Source organism: Triticum urartu, chromosome 6A (genome assembly GCF_056163025.1).
Source record: "Triticum urartu cultivar PI428250 chromosome 6A, HENAU_Tu73, whole genome shotgun sequence".
Lineage (NCBI taxonomy): Eukaryota > Viridiplantae > Streptophyta > Magnoliopsida > Poales > Poaceae > Triticum > Triticum urartu.
In genome coordinates, this window is record NC_141878.1 from 131,618,874 (window position 1) to 131,639,837 (window position 20,964).

The window sequence follows — 20,964 nt, forward strand, 5'->3', positions numbered from 1 at the left end:
TATTATTTTTATATCAATATGAACTTTTGTCTTGAATCTTTCGAATCTGAATATTCATACCACAATTAAGAAGATTTACATTGAAATTATGCCAAGTAGCACTCCGCATCAAAAATTCTGTTTTATCATTTACCTACTCGAGGACGAGTAGGAATTAAGCTTGGGGATGCTTGATACGTCTCCAACGTATCTATAATTTTTGATTGCTCCATGCTATATTGTCTACTGTTTTGGACATTATTGGGCTTTATTATCCACTTTTATATTATTTTTGGGACTAACCTATTAACCGGAGGCCCAGCCCAGAATTGTTGTTTTTTTGCCTGTTTTAGGGTTTCGAAGAAAAGGAATATCAAACGGAGTCCAAACGGAATGAAACCTTCGGAAACGTGATTTTCTCATCAGATAAGATCCAGGAGACTTGGACCCTCCGTCAAGAAAGCCACGAGGTGGTCATGAGGGTAGGGGCGCCCCCCTAGGGCGCGTCCCCTGCCTCGTGGGCCCCTCGAAGCTCCACCGACGTACTTCTTCCTCCTATATATATCCACGTACCCCCAAACAATCGGGGACGGAGCCAAAAACCTAATTCCACCGCCACAAATTTCTGTATCCACGAGATCCCACCTTGGGGACTGTTCCGGAGCTCCGCCGGAGGAGGCATCGATCACGGAGGGCTTCTACATCATCATCCAAGCCCCTCCGATGAAGTGTGAGTAGTTTACTTCAGACCTACGGGTCCATAGCTAGTAGCTAGATGGCTTCTTCTCTCTTTTTGGATCTCAATACAATGTTCTCCCCCTCTCTCGTGGAGATCTATTCAATGTAATCTTCTTTTTGTGGTGTGTTTGTTGAGACCGATGAATTGTGAGTTTATGATCAAGTCTATCTATGAATAATATTTGAATCTTCTCTGAATTCTTTTATGTATGATTGGTTATCTTTGCAAGTCTCTTCGAATTATCAGTTTGGTTTGGCCTACTAGATTGGTTGTTCTTGCCATGGGAGAAGTGCTTAGCTTTGGGTTCGATCTTGCGGTGTCCTTTCCCAGTGACAGAAGGGGCAGAAAGGCACGTATTGTATCGTTGCCATTGAGGATAACAAGATGGGTTTTTATCATATTGCATCAAACTATCCCTCTACATCATGTCATCTTGCTTAAGGCGTTACTCTGTTTTTAACTTAATACTCTAGATGCATGCTGGATAGCGGTCGATGAGTGGAGTAATAGTAGTAGATGCAGAATCGTTTCGGTCTACTTGTCTCGGACGTGATGCCTATATACATGATCATACCTAGATATTCTCATAACTATGCTAAATTCTGTCAATTGCTCAACAGTAATTTGTTCACCCATCATAGAATACTTATGCTCTTGAGAGAAGCCACTAGTGAAACCTATGGCCCCCGGGTCTCTTTCTCATCATATCAATCTCCATCACTTTATTATTGCTTTGCTTTTACTTTATTTACTTTGCATCTCTATACCAAAAATACCAAAAAAATATTATTTATCATCTCTATCAGATCTCACTTTCGTAAGTGACCGTGAAGGGATTGACAACCCCTAAGCGCGTTGGTTGCGTTGAGCTATTGTTTTTGTGTAGGTACGAGGGACTCGAGCATAGCCTCCTACTGGATTGATACCTTGGTTCTCAAAAACTGAGGGAAATACTTACGCTACTTTGCTGCATCAATCCTTCCTCTTTGGGGAAATCCAACGCAGTGCTCAAGAGGTAGCAATGGCCACTTCCAAAGTGGGTACAACTCTACAATCTTGCCCTCATTTTGTCAATTGTATTGTTGGTCAACTGAACTCTTGCGGTCGAGTCTATTGCAGCACCACAAAATGTCATTGAACTTCCAGACAACGGCGAAGATGTGCCTCAGAAGACCACGGGAAGAAAGGGTAGGACTTCGAGTAGGAGGGTGCCTGCAAGCAAGGTACCTCAGTCGACATCAGCACCAGAACCAGTGATACAGCAATCCGGAGATCGAATTTGGGCTTCTGTTTCTTTTGCCGATCCTATGTCGACTGATCGTCCTTTGGCATTGACCGCCGAGGTCCTTGCTCCGTCCATGCAACTCCATGCCTCAGATCCCCTGACTGCTTCGACTATTCCACCAACTCTGCTCTTTGTTACCCATCATGTCCCAGAGGAACCAGCGAGCGTTGCTAAGGAAGCTATACGCCAAGCAGGTCTTATGATGGAGCGAATGAAGGTGGTGCACGAAGCTAGTAAGGCTCCCTACGATGCCAGCTCTGCTCTTCAAACTAATGTCCATGTGAGTTGATTTCCGACTGATCTTTCAGCTTGATCTTTGCTCTGTTAGGATATGGTACTTGAAAACTGGTGCTTTATTATTCGTAAGATGTCCGTTGATGAGTGTTTTGAAACCTTTAATGTGCATCTATCATGAGTCTGCACCTTGCATCCGTTCACCCACTGGGTGCTTTAACTTTTGCTGAATAGTTCTTCCACTTGAGTCGACTAGGTCGCGTCGAGTGTATCCTTGAATCAATGGGGGCACGCAGAGTACACCCACTGGGTGTAGTCCCCGAGACCATCGTCGAATGTTTGATTCAGCGGGGGTCTTTGTCAAATGTCTCTTTACGGTTCTTCCACTCGGTCTAGATAGGTCGTGCCGAGTGGGATCTGGACCAGTGGGGGCATGCCGAGTGCACCCACTGGGTGTAGTCCCCGAGACCCCGGTCGACTGCGGGCAATCGGCGGTGGTCTGAGAATAAGTGTTGTCGTGTTTTTTACTCCAACTGGATGGACCACGTCGAGTGGAAAGTAGAACCACTGGGGGCACGCCAAGTGCACCCACTGGGTGTAGTCCCCGAGACTACCATTGAATGTTTGATTCGGTAGTAGTCTTAGAACTCTTTTTGCCGTAATGACCTGAACTTGTATCTTATCGCTCGGAAGCAATTGATCTTTGTTCCTATCAACTGACGTGTCTTGCTCGTTGATTGCAGAAATCTTGTGAACTCGGAGTTCAGTTTGCTGAATTGGAGAGGAAACAGATCCATCTCAATCTCGACCTGGAGCTGGCCAAGGAGAACTTGCAGAAGGCTAAGGATGAAGCAGCTGCCATGGGAGGTAATAACTTGTCGACTGTTTGCCTTGTCATCTTTTCCTTTCATCTTTTGAGCCGAGTGACTCTACTCGAGCAGATGTGTGTAGGGAAAACAGACAACTCCAAGCTCGTCTGAAGAATGTTATTTCTTTAGACAAAATGAAGCCGGCTTTGGAGAAGAAGGACCTCGACCTTGCAGTAGCGCAGAAGATGATGCGAGGGAAAACTGAACTTGCTGACAACAAGCCGGCTTCATTCAGCAAGTTGGAAGAGGAAAATGCCAAACTGAAGACTGCCAATGATGAATCCAACAAAGAAGTCGTGCAGTTGAAGAAGGACAAGGTGGCCCTGACTGACAAGGTTGAAGATCTCACTCGGAAGAGAGACGAACTGAAGGCTTATCTGGGAGGACTCGCCAAGAAGATGTTCCTTATGCTTGAAGGTACTTTCCCTTGTCTGACTGATTTGCAACTACCGACTCATCATATGACTGTCGACTCATTATTTTTCTGCGTGTGTAGAATTCTGTCAAAGTTTTGAGGAAGAGACTGGGCAGATCAAGACGAGCCTGGACCCCATTAACTCCCCCGTCAAGGACGAAGCTTCAATGAACATGCTGCGACTAGAATCTCGCCTCGCCAACATTATGGAGTATCTTGCATGATTGAAAGTGGCGGTGTTGGGTCGACACAGAACTCTGGCCAAGAGTGACGTTCCAAAATGACCTCGAGTCTCTTATGACTCGACTCAATGAAATCCCTGGTCAAGTCCAAGCATGGAAGAAGTCCTCTGCTCGGTGCGGCACTGACGTGCCTGTCGGATGTGGGGTTCCGGCAAACCCTTAAGGTTCGAACACTGGAGTGCGCGCGAAGTCTTTCCTTCCTACCGACCTACGCCCTAGCCCGCTAAGATCTCACGGACGAACTCGACGAACTCGCAATACGGAAAGACATGAGATTTATACTGGATCTGGCCACCGTTGTGGCATAATACCCTACTCCAGTGTGGTGGTGGATTGCCTCCAGGGCAGATGATGAACAGTACAAGGGAAGAACAGCCTCCTGAGGTTGAGGTGTTCTTGTGAGTAGGCTCTCGATCGGGTTGGATCAAGCTAAGATGAGATGAGATGAGATGCGATCAGATGCCACGCGATCTCATGCCATGCCCCTACTATGGTGGCTAGCTCTACTTATACAGGCCCTGGTCCTCTTCCCAAGTATCGAGCGGGGAGGGAGCCAACAACGGCGGGCCAATTTGAAGGGGGACGGCTAGTACAAGCTATCCTGCCAAAAGTGGTCTTCACGTGCGAAAAGCTCTGGTGGTGACGCTGTCTTGGGCTCCATGATGACCTCCGTCTTGCCATCCTCTATAAGTGCATCTAGTGCCCCTTAGTGATTTTGGTGTATTGAAGACTTATAGGTTTAGGGACTAATGCGTTTGTGAGTGTACACAGGTCTATAAGTCAATGAGGAGTTTGATATTTACAGAGAAACTCGACCCCTAAAAATGAAGTTCTTCGACTGAAGACTTTGAATTTCTGAAGACTTTCTGAAGACTTTGAAAGTGAAGAAATTGGTGTGACCTTGAAGACTTGGTATTCATTCGAGGAACATGAAGCGTGAAGACTTCTTCGTAGTTTCATTTTCAATTTCTTGAGTGATAGGAAACACCGTACTATTAAAGGGGGTCGAGGAAATACTAAGGAAAAATTTCCATGTGATGCTCAACTCAAAATCCTACACCTACCAATTCCTTCGAGTGAAGCCATTGGAATTCTCATACAGTTCAGTCAATTTCTTCATTGAAGGGCATTTATGTCTTATCATGTCGGGCTGCTCCCTAGGCTATAAATAGCCGCCCCCTACAACCACTAGTTGGTTGGCTGCTCCGAGAGAAACTGACACTTGTCATTTGAGAGCAACCCATCCTCCGAGGACTTTGAGCGAAAATCATCAAGTGAGGAAAAACCCAAAACCCAAACACCTACAAACCCCAAGTGATTGAGCATCACTGAAGAGATTGATCCTGCGTGGATCCGACGCTTGTTACGTTTGAAGACTGTGCTTCTTCCAGACGGTTAGGCGTCATGGTCTAGAGCATCCAAGAGGAATTGTGGATCGCCGAGTGACCAAGTTTGTGAAGGTTTGGAAGTCACCTGAAGACTTATCACGAGTGATTGGACGAGGTCTGTGTGACCTTAGTTCAAGGAGAATATGGTGAGGATTGGGTGTCCTGAGCTGCGTGTTCAGGACTGGGTGTCCGGGACTATGTGTCCTCGAGTTTAAATACTCAGCCGCTCCAACCAGACGTACAACTGAGACAACAATTGGAACTGGTCTACCAAATCATTGTCTTCACCAAGCTTCCTGGTTCCATTTCCTCAACTCTTTCATTTCCTCATAATTGAGTTGTGTACTTGTTCATATCTGTGTTTGAAGACTTTGACTGAAGACTTTCTCAATTTCCTCAGTTCAATTTCTTTAGTCTATTTGTCTTCATCCTATGCTATCCTGTGCTTACGCTTCATGTACTCTGTGCCTATCTTCATTTCACCATGATGACTATGCTTGTATTTTGTTATGTTTAGTGTTGAGTACTTATTTCGTTGCTAGTAGTTCTTCGCTAAGGAATTTCCTCACCGGCAAATTCCTCAATGAAGAATTTCATAAAAATCGCCTATTCACCCCCTCTAGTCGATATAACGCACTTTCAATTGGTATCAGAGCAAGGTACTCCCTTGTTCTGTGTGATTTTGGTTTAACCGCCTAGAGTTTTAGTTATGTCGACCGCAGGTATGATCAAGGTCTCTGCTGGGTGTCCTACCTTCGATGGGACGGACTACCCCTACTGGAAGAATAAGATGCGAATGCATCTTGAAGCAATTGATAACGATCTCTGGTATGTTGTGGAAAATGGTGTTCCCTCAGTCACACCTTCTCTGAATGCTGCTAATGTGAAGATATTCAAGCAACTCGACTCTCAAGCGAAGAATATCATATGTGGCCATCTGAGCAAAGGACAGTATGGCAGAGTGAGTGCTTTGGAGACAGCGAAGCTTATCTGGGACAGGTTGTCCAAAGTGAATGAAGGAGTCTCAACTCAGCATGACTCTCGAGTTGATGTTCTTCGCAATCTCTTCAACCGCTTCAAAAGACTCAATAATGAAAATATTCAATAAACCTTCGATCGCCTCACTGACATCTCAAATGAGCTTCAAGCACTTGGTGCCACTGACATCACCGACCATGAGGTGGTGAAGAAATTGCTGAGATCGCTTGATTCCTCATTTGACACACTGGCATTGATGATACAAGAACGTGCTGATTAGAAGTCACTTGATCCCGCTAATATTCTCGAAAGGCTAAATACTCATGAGTTCCAACTTGCTGAAAAGAGAGACCTCTATGGTCAAGCTATGGCAGAACACGTGCACTGAAGGCCAAGGCAGTATCTGAGTCCGAAGATGAAGACTCTGGTAGCAGCCTTGGTGATCCTGAAGAACTAAGCCATGATCTAGCTCTGCTTGTGAAGAAGTTCCAAAAGTTTTCAAGATGTGGTCGCCTTGGAAGACCCTCAAGGAGCAGTGATTCCTCATCCAGTGACTACAAGAGGAGGCTCTGCCACAAATGCAAGAAGCCTGGACATTACATTCAAGATTGTCCTCAATGGGAAAAGGAATCAAAGAAGAAGAAATACAAAGATTATAGTTCTGATGATGCAAAGAAAAAGAAGAAATCCACAAAATCCTCATCATCAAAATCCTCAAGGCCTTCATATCACAAGAAGAGCAGCTCCAAGAAGGCCAGGGCATTCATTGGCAAGGAAATGGACTCTGAGGCTGAATCTGAAGAAAATGAGGAAGAGGAGTCATCTGAGGAGTCCGAATCCGGAGTGGCGAGCCTAGCTCTCGCTACTGCATTCGTCAGCAAGTCTATCTTCAACACTGAAGAAAATGACCTCACCAACAAAGCTGATGAAGGGGATGATGACTACGCTCCCACCTATTGCTTCATGGCAAAGGGTGCCAAGGTACTCAAATATACCTCATCTGAATCAAGTGAGAGTTAATCTGATGAAAACCTTAAGCCCAACTATTCTAAACTTGCTAAGATTGCTGTAAAACAACAAAGGGCTTTAGAAAAGGTTCAAAACATGCTAGACAAAAGTGATGATATGTTGGGTAAGAAATGGATCGCACTAAAGCCTTGACTGAAAATCTTCAGAGATTTTAGACTAGGTTTGACAATCTTCAAAGTCATCATAACACTCTCTTATCCGATCATGAGAAGCTTTCTTGTGAATTTCTTCAAAGAAAGCAAGATCTTGAAAAGCTAAGAGTGAGTTATGAAGATCTTCAGAAGGAGCGTGATTCATTACTTGCTCAACATATCAGCGCTTCTCAGGAAGAATTTGTTCCTCCATGTTTGAAATGCATTGAACGTGAATCTGCTAATTCTTCACCTGAATGTTCAAATGCTGCTAATGTTTCAAATTCTTCACATGCCTCTGCTATCACTAATTCCTCATATGAGGACATTGCTAGTATCACTGATGATGTAGGGTTGAAGGAATTGTACATGACAGGCATGTACAAAAGCCTCAAAGGGCATCAGGCTCTTTGTGATGTGCTTAAAAAGCAGATCCTCAACAGGAACCCTAGGAAAGAGGGTATTTCCTTTGAGAGGAAACTCAATGCTGATGATACATATGGGAAGCCTGAGCAGTACCCCAAAACTACATGGGTTGCTGCAAAGGGACCTCCAGTTGATCCATCTAACTTATCTGGATTTGCATGTGAATCTCCTCGTTCTGATGATGAGTCATTTGACTCCAGCTATAAACTGTTCAAAAATTAGAATGGTGAAGTATTTGCTAGATATGTTGGCACTAACTACAGGAAGGGCTCCCCTATGAAGAAAATCTGGGTTCCCAAAAGATGCCTTGAAAATCTTCAGGTGAATGTCATTATGACGCCACCTATGAAGAATGGGAACCCCAGATCAAATTCTTCATATGGACCGAATTCTTCATATGGATCATATTCCTCAAAAGGATCAAAGTCCTCATATGAACATCATCGTGCTAACCCGTCTGTTTCGCAGGGAAGATCTAAGGATTATGGATATGTGCATTATTCTTCAAATCATTATGTCCATAAGTCCTCGAACAATTTCTCTGCATACTCTTATGCTTACTCTAACCCCTCTTATGTAACGAAATGGACTGGCTTCTATGCCATCCTTCTCGTATGGAGCTCGCAGAATGATGAACTCTTTGCCACCCCTTCAGATGTGGGTGGTGAAGAAAAAGAACTAATCTCTTCTGCAAGGTCAGGTCTCCAGACGTACGTAATTGTCTGAAGAATTTGCTGGAGACCTGAGTATGCCTGATAGGACGCAGGCTAATCATGAAGAAATGAACTTTCATTTCTCATGTCCTCATATTGCGTTATCTGTTCTTTTACTTGATGAAATTGATCTGATGAATTGATGTCATATTCTTCACTGATGAAGTATATGAGTTTGTAAGCTGCACTAATTCATCTGCAGGATGATCAACCCAAAGCCACTGAGTGGGTCCTCGATAGTGGATGTACAAATCACATGACTGGTGACAAGTATCTATTGATGGATGCTCCATTATCTCCGTCGCATCTGAAGCATATCATCTTTGCTGAGAAAGGCAAAAGTCAGGTATTGGGTCTAGGTAAGGTTGCGATCACAAAGGATCGACACATGGACAAAGTCATGCTTGTTGAGTCCTTAGGATACAACCTTATGTCTGTCTCAATGCTTTGTGATCTTGATATGGTTGTTTTCTTTGGCAAGTACCGTTGTGTTGTGGTTATGGAAGCTGACAATTCCAAAGTCTTCGAAGGCTTTAGGAGAGGAGACCTGTATATTGTTGATTTCTCTACAGGACCACAACCAGCCGTATGTCTACTTGCAAAAGCTTCAGGAGGCTGGCTCTGGCATCGACGACTTGGTCATGCAGGCATGAGGAATTTGCACACGCTTGCGAAGAAGAAGCATGTCATTAGCATCGAGAATGTCAAATTCCTCAAGGATCACCTATGCGGAGCCTGTGAAGCTGGAAAGATGACCAAGGCCAAGCATCCAGCGAAGACTATCATGATCACTACTCGTCCATTTGAATTGCTTCACATGGATCTCTTTGGTCCTAATCATTATTCTGCTGTTTCAAATGAAGCATCTCAATATGGCTTTGTTATTGTTGATGATTACTCTCGTTATACATGGGTACACCTTGTTACTTACAAACATGAAGTTCAGGAGGTCTTCAAACGATTTTCCTCGAGGGATTCAACCAACTTTGGTGTGAAGATAAAGCACATCAGAAGTGACAATGGCACTGAGTTCAAGAATTCTGGTCTCGATGACTATCTTGATGAACTTGGTATTACTCATGAGTTATCTGCTCCTTACACTCCTCAGCAGAACAACCTCATGGAGTGCAAGAACAAGACTCTTGCTGAGATGGCTCGCACTATGCTTGATGAATACAAAACGCCTCGTCGGTTCTGGACTGAGGCAATTGATATTGCATGCCACATCATCAACAGAGTATATCTTCACAAATTCTTCAAGAAGACTGCCTATGAACTCCTCACTGATAAGAAACCCAATGTAAGTTATTTCAAAGTCTTCGGTGCTAAATGTTGGATTAGAGATCCTCATCACAACTCAAAATTTGCACCGAAAGCACATGAAGGTTTTATGCTTGGTTACGGAAAGGACTCACACACCTATACAGTCTTCAACAACGTTCTTCACAAGGTTGTTGAAACTGTAGAAGTGCGGTTCGATGAAACTAATGGCTCACAAAGAGAGCACCTACCTACTGTGATAGATGAACCAGCACCTGAGGAAACTATCAAGTTCAAGGCTACTGAGGATGTCATTCCTATAGAAGAATCTGCTGAAGAATTCATTCCAGAACATGAAGAACGTCGAGCTAATGCACCTGAAGAAAATGCTGAAGAAAATGGTGCTGAAGAGAATGCTGTTCAAATTCTTCAACGGCAACCAGCTCATCCTCGCATTGCAAAATAAGTGCAAGTTGAAAAGATCATCAATGACATCAAAGTGCCAGGTCCTCTCACACGCTCAAAAGCTTCACATTTATCTAACTTTTGTGGGCACTATGCTTTTGTCTCCATTACAGAGCCCACTAAGGTAGATGAAGTATTTCTGGAGCCTGAGTGGATTCAGGCCATGCAAGAAGAATTACATCAGTTCAAGGTCAACAATGTCTGGGAACTGGTCAAACGTCCAGATCCTTGCAAGCACAATATCATCGGCACAAAGTGGATCTACCACAACAAGCAAGATGAAAATGGCCTTGTGGTGAGGAATAAGGCACGGCTTGTAGCTCAAGGCTACACAGAGGTTGAAGAAATTGATTTCGATGAAACTTTTGCACCTGTTGCTAGACTTGAGGCTATTCTCATATTACTTGCTTATGCTAACCATCATGATATCACTTTATATCAAATGGATGTGAAAAGTGCATTCCTCAATGGTAATATTGAGGAAGAAGTATATGTTGCTCAACCCCCAGGTTTTGAAGATCCAAAGAATCCTGACAAAGTCTTCAGACTCAACAAGGCCCTCTATGGCCTCAAGCAGGCCCCACGGGCGTGGTATGATACTTTGAAGGAATTCCTCATGACGAAAGGCTTCAAACCCGGTTCACTCGACCCTACTATTTTCACTAAATCTTATGATGGTGAATTGTTTGTGTGCCAAATATATGTTGATGATATTATCTTTGGCTGTACTGACCAACGTTATAGTGATGAATTTTCCTATATGATGAGTGAAGAATATCAAATGTCTATGATGGGAGAGCTGAAATTCCTCTTAGGACTTCAAATTCGTCAACAACGCAATGGCATATTCATATCTCAGGAGAAATACCTCAAGGATGTACTGAGGAAATTCGGCATGCAAGATTGCAAAGGCGTCAAAATTCCTATGCCCACAAATGGCCATATGTGCACTGATGAAAATGGTATTGACTTCGATCATAAGGTATACCGCTCCATGATTGGTTCTTTATTGTACTTATGTGCATCTAGGCCAGATATAATGCTTAGTGTTTGCATGTGTGCCCGATTTCAAGCTACACCGAAGGAATCACACCATAAGGCTGTGAAGCATATTCTTCGATATCTAGCTCACACACAAACACTTGGATTATGGTACCCCAAGGGCTCGGCTTTTGATCTCATTGGATATTCTGACTCTGACTATGGTGGTGATCGTGTGGACCGCAAGTCAACATCTGGTACATGTCATTTCCTCGGACGATCTTTGGTCTGTTGGTCCTCAAAGAAACAGAACTGCGTATCACTATCTACTGCTGAAGCTGAGTATATTGCCGCTGGTTTTTGCTGTGCCCAATTGCTATGGATGAAGCAAACTCTCAAGGACTACGGCGTCAACATGAAGAATGTGCCTCTCTACTGTGACAATGAGAATGCCATCAAGATTGCTCACAACCCAGTTCAGCACTCGAAGACAAAGCACATTCAGATTCGTCATCATTTTCTTCATGATCATGTGTTGAAGGGCGACATTTTTATTGAGCATGTGAAGACTGAAGAACAGCTAGCCGATATCTTCACAAAGCCCTTGGATGAGAAGAGATTTAGCAAGTTGCGGTGTGAGCTAAATATCCTAGAATCTTCGAATGTTCTTTGAAAAGGACACTCATCCTAACACTTATGCAAAATTGATGACTTAGATGTGCAACACATGAAGAAACGGTTTTCTTCAATTCAATGAAGAACAACACTCTTAGTGTGAAGAAATTAACGAAGAATTTGATTCTCAGAATCCTACGATAATTGTACGCGGTGTCTGAAATCATCATTCTTATACGGTGGGTCACGCCACCACCAAAAGTTGAAATTCCTCAATTATTCATATTCTTCAACTTTGCATTGTCTTCACTGCTTCCGTCGTTTTTCTTCATTGACTATATATATAAGTTTATGTCCTCTACAGCATTCACTTATTGCTAATTCTTCAAGTTGGTTTTTCTGCTAAGTGAATGTGATCGGATCCTCCCCCCTCTATGCTATACTCAACCCAATATATTCACAAATTCTTCATGTGCGTTCTATTTGAAACTCGTTCAAAATCTTCACTGTGTCCTTGTCAGCTGAAGAAACTGCGAACGGAACTTTAAAACCTATCTTAACTAAATTTTCGGCTTTGCCGCTCAAACCGTTCCGCATCCCACGTTATACTTATCCACTCACCCACGATCTAACACGATCTCCACCTTGCAGTACGTGGGTGACACATGTCAAGCGAATGAGAAGGGTCAGGGGCACGTTCGTCCAATTTCTTCGGGCGAGCAGTTTTTCACCGTGGCTATAAATACCCCTCCGTCCCTTCCTCACTTCTTTTACTCCGCTCGACCTCTCTCTCCAGCTCGAGCTTCTCAAACCCTAGCGCCGCCGCTACTTCATCGCCGCCAGTGAGGAAGAGCGTCACTGCCTCGACCTCGTCGCCGACGTACTCGCGTCGACCGCGGAAATCTTCACTCCGCCGCCGCCGTAGCCGTCTTCCTCCGCCAAGTTAGGGCGTGGAAGATCTGCACAGACGAACTTCACATCTCCTCACTCCAGTTCGTCGTGTTCTTCGTCCGGGGTAATTAAAAGTTACTTTTACTCCCCTCGTTGATTCGAATGATTATCTTCAAAATCTTCAAAGGTGTTTTTCTTCATAGCTTAACACACTAAACACCTCACAAGTCATATGTTCTTGATTCGTTTCTCTAAGCATCATTTTTCTTCAAGATTCCTCAATTGTGTGGATCTTCGATCTATACAACTCTGGAACCTAAGACAAAGAACGCTTAGTGAAATTCTTCAAGACTCATCTGGTCAAATTCCTCAAACTTGTTCTTTTTGAAAAAGCCTCTGAGAACGCATATGACCTCTCCAAATTCCTCGCAACTATACTCTGTTCACAGGTACACATGTCATCTGCTGAATCACTAGGTTCTCATCAACTTAACTCATTTGCAGCGTTCCTCGAAGAAAAGTTGCATACTTCTTCAGAGAATTCAATTGTCCAAATTCCTCAACTGAAGAAAATGGCTGACAGTAAGAAGCCACGGAAGGGAGGAAAGAGGCCTGAGGTCAATACAGTGTTTGAGATCCCTGATGAAATATATGCTGGGTACTGCACACCTACTGAGGAAACCAAGAATGAGCGCAAGGTGCGCATTCAGAAAATAGAAAGGAGATGGGCAAGAGAGTGGAGGGAGTACAGGTATGTAACTCCAAAGTACATGAAGAAATTCGCACTCAATCCTCCATGCCCAAGAGCTCCGTTGGCACCTGGCCAAATCGCTGATCCCACCAGCCTCAAGCGCGGTGAGGACTATCCTGATGAACAGGCCAAGCGCCAAGCCAAGTTGGCTAAGCAAGCCAAAGAAGCAGTGAGGAAATTCAATGAAGACTCTGTTGCTGCTGCTGCCTCTGCTGAGGCCTTTGCTGTCAAGCCAAAGAAGGCTATGTCAAAGAAGCCTGCGCGCAAGCCAAGTGCTTCACCAACAATGCCCTCAAGGCCAAGTTCCTCAGCAATGCCCTCACGGCCAGAATCCTCAAAGCCCTCACGGCCAATTCCTCATGCTGCTCCTGTTCCTCCAAAGTCCTCAGCTCCTCTGCCAAAGCCCTCAGCTGTTCCGACTAAATCCTCAGCACCTGTGCATCTCGCCTCATGCGAAAGGACTGCAGGCATCTCCATTGCCTCAGGTGTCTCAGCTAGTTCCTCAGCTGCACCAAGTTCCTCAGCCGGCCCCTCACTGCTTAAGACAAAGGCCACTACTGGACGAGGTCCTCGCCCAAGTCCGCAGAAGAAACAAGTCGCTTTCCAACTGCCGTCTGAAGAAGACGAAGCTGATGATGATGAACTTGCAGAAATCATCAGAGACAGGCAAGTCAGGGCCGCTAGAGCCAAAGGAACAGAGGTGCCACTGCTTTTGGATCCCAAGTTAATCCTCGACTACGTTGATGTTTGGCACAAGGACCCCAACACTCCCATGCCTGACTTCAAGCTGACTCCTGGCCAAAGTCACATGCTGACCCACTTCATTCAAGAAGAAAAGTGGAAATTTGAGAAGGCCAGGATGATCAAGAAAGCGCAGTACAAGAAAGAGCGATATCTGAAGAAAAACGTTGTCTCTATGACAACTGAAGAACTTGTCACTATTCAGACTGAGATCAAGAAACTCAGTGATGACTTTGACGCATATCGTGCTGATTGGCTTGGAGCCAAGGTTCGTTTTGTGAAACTTGCGGATAACTTCACTTCCAATGTTGCAGCCCCAACGCAACAGGAAATTCCTCAGGCTGAAGCATCTGCTCAGCCTACTGAAGAAAATGCCAGCACCGCTGATGACAATCAGGCTGCTGAAGAAAATATGAGTTTCAGGGCTGATGACTGCATTCCAGCTGCTGAAGAAATTGCCAGGGCACCCGCTAGTGGTGCGCCTGAAGAAAATGAAGAACTCAGGGCAACCGCATCAGTTGTGCCTAAAGAAAATCAACCGGATTCCTCAGCTGCTCCTGCACCAACTTCAACTCCAATCCTTGCATTTGCATCAGATGTGAAGAAGACCAAGGCTGCAGAGCGTGCTGCAGTGAAGAAAAGGAAAGCATCAGCTGCTTCAGATTCTTCAACTCCGAAGAAAATGAAGACCATGACAAGTTCATTTGCAAATCCCATTGATGTTGTTCCCGTCTCAACCAGGCCGTCAAAGGACCTTGTTCCTTTTGATGAAGAATATGTGATCCCCAGTGGATCAGATGAAGAAAATCCTTCTGCTGCTTCGTCAAAGCAGATTGATGAAGAAATTGAAGTGGATGCGATCTCTTCAACACCTGTCATATCCTCGCCCATGCCTCAGTTCATAGCTGAAGAGTCTGGCATTGAAGAAATGGAAGATGAAGATGTGGACGTTGGCTGCTCCACACCCGTAATCAGTGATGAATTCTGGGACAGTCAACATCCAAACTCTCCAATGTTCACGCCGCTGCAGCAAATACCCGAGTCGCCTGCACCAACTGTTCAAATGGGCTCTGAAGAAACTCATCCCACTGCATATGTCCATGAAGAAATTCCAGCCACTAGCGCTGAAGAAATTGCTGCTTCTGAACAACTAATGACGCAGACTGCCACTAAGGAGGAACCAGAAATTCCTCAGCCTGAAGAACCTGCGATTGAGATTACTGAGGTCGTGATGCAACTCACTGACACTCCTCTGCCAAAGCCAAAGGATCCATTCTCACGCAAGCAAAAGTTCAAGGCTGATGATTTCTTCGGCGAGCATGTATTCTTCGAAGATTACAACCCATATAACTTTGCTCGCATTAGGAAGAGGCGTTTCTGGACTGCTAGTCAAGCCAATTTCTATTCCTCAGTGCTGTTCAACAAGGAGAAAATCTTCTACCATAAGCATATTCCTCACGTGGATATGGAATCTCTGCCGTGCTTCACACCAGTCCTCAGTGTTCTTCACGATGCTGGACTGCTAAACTTTTCCTCTGACATCTGCAATTGGAATGAAGAACTGATTCTTCAATTCTATGCAACGCCGCACATCACCGGAGATGCTGAAGATGTGAATTCATGGGTGCTGGACTGGATGTCTGAAAACACTCACTACACTGCACCAGCCTCTGAATTGCTTCGTGCTCTACCACTCAGTCCTGCCCTTGAAGAAGCTTGCTGCATCTACAGTGAACCTGAGCGCACACATCATTACATGCAGGTGCTGATGAAACCTTTGAAGCCAGGTCAAGCACCAAGAACCAAATTCCTCGTGAAGGAATTGATGTGCATGCCCAGAACTGTCTATCGTATTCTTACGAGGACAATCAGTCCTATTAAAGGCCACGACTCATCTGATGAGGAAATTGTTGGCATCATGAAGAATCTGGTATTCAACATCGTTCATGGCATTCCTATCAATTATCATGATTTCTTCATGATGACTATGGCAAATGTTGCACTGTCTCTGTTTGAGCTGAAGCCTTATGCTCCTTGGATTATGAGATTCCTCAGGACAAGGTCTTCACTCAACTACAAAGCTGATTTCCAGAATCACCTCAGCTACTTGCCCCCAATTGAAGTCCTCAAGCAGACATATTCCTCAGTTGATGGAAAGGGCAAGGCACCAGCTGTAATAGATGAAGGCATTCGTCCATTGGATGGTCAGTTTCGCAAAGCTGCCTCTTATTCCACCAATAATGACTCTGCCACACATGACTCTGCCAATGCACCCAAGTCCACTCCTCAAGCCACTGCTCCGCGCGTGATGACTGACCGAGAACTTCTACTTAGTCTTCACCAGAAGGTGGATCGAAATCACAAATGGGTTAAGCGTCAGTTTGGTTCTCTTCTTGACAACATGACTGCTACACATAATGCAGTGAAGATAAACCACTACTAGCTCCATCAAGTCTTCGGTCGCTCCTCGGCAATCATGTCACATCTGTATGGTGAAGAAGATCTGAAGAACATGGGTCTCAAAGAAGATTTTGACTGGTCTGCACATCCACAGAAGAAGTTCAAGAAGGTCAAGGTTCCTTCTCTAGTGGCAACCTCATATTCTTCATCGCGCGACACTGATGAAAATGAAGACTTGGAAGACACTGCGGCAGGCCCTACTACAACAAACGACCCCAACAACGCTGGCGCTCCTTCATCAACTTGATATTCTTTAGGGGCGTTAGTCCTCATATTCGATCCTTTTGGTCATTTGATGACAAAGGGGGAGAATTTTGAGTTAGTCTTCAAGTGGGTCTTTCTATATGGGCGTTTTTTTCAAAGTTACAACTCTCGTTCTTCTGAGACTTTTATTGGATCGAGTTGTAAACTTAAACCCGATGGTGCTCTGATACTCTTGATGCATTTTTCTGCATGCTTATTCCTCGTTAAATATTATTACACGCATGCTGAACTACATCAGTCACCATATTTCATCATGCATTTCAAATTACTCATTGTTATATGTCAAATGCGTCCATGAATTACAAGATATAGGGGGAGATCTCCATGATTCAACTCTTCAAGTGTGCATTGCTTCAAAAGCAAATTCCTCACTATGCACATCTTCAGGGGGAGTTCTTCTATATCTTGCAACCAAATTCCTCAACATTGGTATTTACACTTCATATGTTTATTCCCGTTGAAAACTTAACCTATATTGTCATCAATCACCAAAAAGGGGGAGATTGTAAGTGCATCTAGTGCCCCTTAGTGATTTTGGTGTATTGAAGACTTATAGGTTAAGGGACTAATGCGTTTGTGAGTGTACACAGGTCTATAAGACAATGAGGAGTTTGATATTTACAGAGAAAGTCGACCCCTAAAAATGAAGTTCTTCGACTGAAGACTTTGAATTTCTGAAGACTTTGAAAGTGAAGAAATTGGTGTGACCTTGAAGACTTGGTATTCATTCGAGGAACATGAAGCGTGAAGACTTTTGTTTTTGTACTTTCATTTTCTCTTTCTTGAGTCATTGGAAACACCGTACTGTTAAAGGGGGTCGAGGAAATACTAAGGAAAAATTTCCATGTGATGCTCAACTCAAAATCCTACACCTACCAATCCCTTCGAGTGAAGCCATTGGAAATCTCATACAGTTCAGTCAATTTCTTCAGTGACAGAGACAACGCTCTTCTAGTCTCGGAGGAATTTGTTCTGACTGAGGAGTTAGGAATTCGCCAGTGCGAATTGCCTACACAGTGAGGAACATGATAGCCCTGAGGATATTTGCTACTCAAAATTCCGACCGTTGCTGTGCTATGCGCCAGTTGTCCCAAAATATCTATCCAACTCTTCAAGGGCATTTATGTCTTACCATGTCGGGCTGATCCCTAGGCTATAAATAGCCGCCCCCTACAACCACTAGTTGGTTGGCTGCTCTGAGAGAAACTGACACTTGTCATTTGAGAGCAACCCATCCTCCGAGGACTTTGAGCGAAAATCATCAAGTGAGGAAAAACCCAAAACCCAAACACCTACAAACCCCAAGTGATTGAGCATTAATGAAGAGATTGATCCTGCGTTGATCCGACGCTTGTTACCTTTGAAGATTGTGCTTCTTCTAGACGGTTAGGTGTCATGGTCTAGAGCATCCCAGAGGAATTGTGGATCGCCGAGTGACCAAGTTTGTGAAGGTTTGGAAGTCACCTGAAGACTTACCACGAGTGATTGGACGAGGTCTGTGTGACCTTAGTTCAAGGAGAATACGGTGAGGACTGAGTGTCCTGAGCTGCGTGTTCAGGACTGGGTGTCCGGGACTGTGTGTCCTCGAGTTTAAATACTAAGCCGCTCCAACCAGACGTACAACTGAGACAGCAGTTGGAACTGGTCTACCAAATCATTGTCTTCACCAAGCTTACTGGTTCCATTTCCTCAACCCTTTCATTTCCTCATAATTGATTTGTGTACTTGTTCATCTCTGTGTTTGAAGACTTTGACTGAAGACTTTCTCAATTTCCTCAGTTCAATTTCTTCAGTCTATTTGTCTTCATCCTGTGTTATCCTGTGCTTACGCTTCCTGTACTCTGTGCCTGTCTTCATTTCATCATGATGACTATGCTTGTATTCTGTTATGTTTACTGTTGAGTACTTATTCCGCTGCTAGTAGTTCTTCGCTAAGGAATTTCCTCACCGGCAAATTCCTCAGTGAAGAATTTCATAAAAATCGCCTATTCATCCCCCTCTAGTCGATATAATGCACTTTCATCCTCCTGGTCTTGGTCTCATCGCACCAATATAGCAACCTTTTCCTAATGCCTCGGTACTCTTCGTCTGTGCTGGCCTCCTTAGCACCAAAGAGGAAATAATGATGATGTGCGCGCTGGCGCCTGCCTAGTGTCGTGCGTCATGGCTCACGTCACGAGGGCCTCGTGAGGTTTGCCCCGCCTTGATATCTCCGCTCCTCGTGAGCCTTCCTGGCTAGGCCACTCCAGAGGAGGCCTTGCGTCGTCTGTCTCGCGAGGCTTGGACTCTCGGAGGGTCTTGGATGCCTTGTCGATGAAGATGGGTCGTACGGCCTGCTGGCTTAGCCACGCCATGGGCCGCAGGTAGGCAAGTCTGGGGACCCCTATTCCCAGAACACCGACAGTAACCCCCGGTCCCAAGGTGCGCTCGGGATTGGCTTCGCGGCGAAGCCAAGGGTCAAGCTCGGAGCACCGCGGGCCCCCAAGGCCTGCGGCCTCGGTTTACGCGTGGCAGTTGATTGGACGTGGGCGTCTCTGCTTGCCCATGCTGCCTCGGCTACTGCACGACTTGTCAAGTCCCTGCGACATGCAAGGAAAACCGTCATTACCTGCGATCGTGGGAGATGCCGGTTGGCCTTCTCTTGCTATAAATGGGGAGGGGGCGGAGCCCCCGTTGCCCATCTCTTCCTTGCTAGCTTATTCCTTCCTCCTTGCTCCATCACTTGCAGTGACAACCATGGCACCAAGAAGGAAGTTATCCGCCACCGAAAAGGGGAAGGACCCTCGCGAGGGACATGGTTCCCCGGCGCCCAAGCGCGGCCACAGCCGCCCGCGCAAGCATGCCGCGACCCCCGCCGTGGCCCATTGTTGAGACGATGCCACAGCACTTGGAGTGGGTCATCCCAGCCATGGCGGTCCGGTTGATGAGGCGCGATATGTTGGCGCGGCCTCCTCGTCCGCGCTTCCACACGGCGGAGGTGTCGCCGGAGTTCGTCGTCTGGTCGGAGAACCCGGCCGGCAACTGGCTCCAACTTCCGCGCTTCTTCGTCGACGAACTGCTGGCCTCTGGTCCAGGCAGATGGCTGCTGCAGCAAGGCCTCTTGGTTTGAAGTCGAGACTTCCGCAGCGGGCAACATAGCCCTGGCCCGCGGCTGGCAGACATTCGCCCGCGCGTGCGGCCTGGGCAGGCGGTGCACCCTCCACTTCAGGTACGATGGTGGATCGACCCTTTATGTGAGGGTGTTTGGGGAAGAAGGTCGCCGCGCCGGGTGCTGCCCCGAGGCGAACGACGGTGAGGAGGTACTCGACCTTGGGGACGGTCGCGACGAGGACGAGGGCGAGCCCGCCCTCGGCGACGATCGTGTCTCGTCCAGCTACGGCGGCTCTTCCTCCGGCAACAGCTCTAGCAGTGGCGGCTATGACCAGCCGCCGTGCCCGTTTTGAAGGCGGCAGTGGGTCGTCTCGTCGCCGCACCTCCGTGAAGCGTGAGGAAGGATCCGACTAGGCTCGGGGTAGTGCTAGGTGCCTGTCTTCGCGGATCACCGCAACGCTACTTTTGTTTTGCTCTTTTCCTGCATCAAGAATGAAACAAGCATGGGCCCAGGGGGCGTGTATCGAACTATGGTTCCTTGGTTATATCAGTATGCGTGTTGTTCTCGTGCTGTGTTGTTATTTTGTGCAAAGATAACTTAACCTGGCATATACTCACGACGTCCTCTTCCTCGCGAAGCGTTTATTTCCTCGCATCCATCTTGCCTTGGTGGCCTGCATTCGCTCAGGAACTGCGAAAAACTCGTTAGGAAGTGCATTAAAAGATTTGCCGTTCATCCTGGCCTGACCTGGCGCTTTGTATCGCGGTACCTGAGGGGCACGGACTAGGAGAGGTGCGCCAGCTTTTGGGCTCGAACGAGGGTGGCTCGCGAGAAGGCAGAAAAGGAGAAAAAAATGCTCGCGAGGGCACCTGCCTAGCCCCCTCATGAGGCATGCGAGAGAGAGAACACGAGCAAATTCGAGCCAGAAAAAATGCAATGAGAGGCGAGGGAATCAAATCGGCAAGGGACGCCAAAGGCAAACTTTGATTAAGGAAAAGCGAGTCAACTACGGAAAGC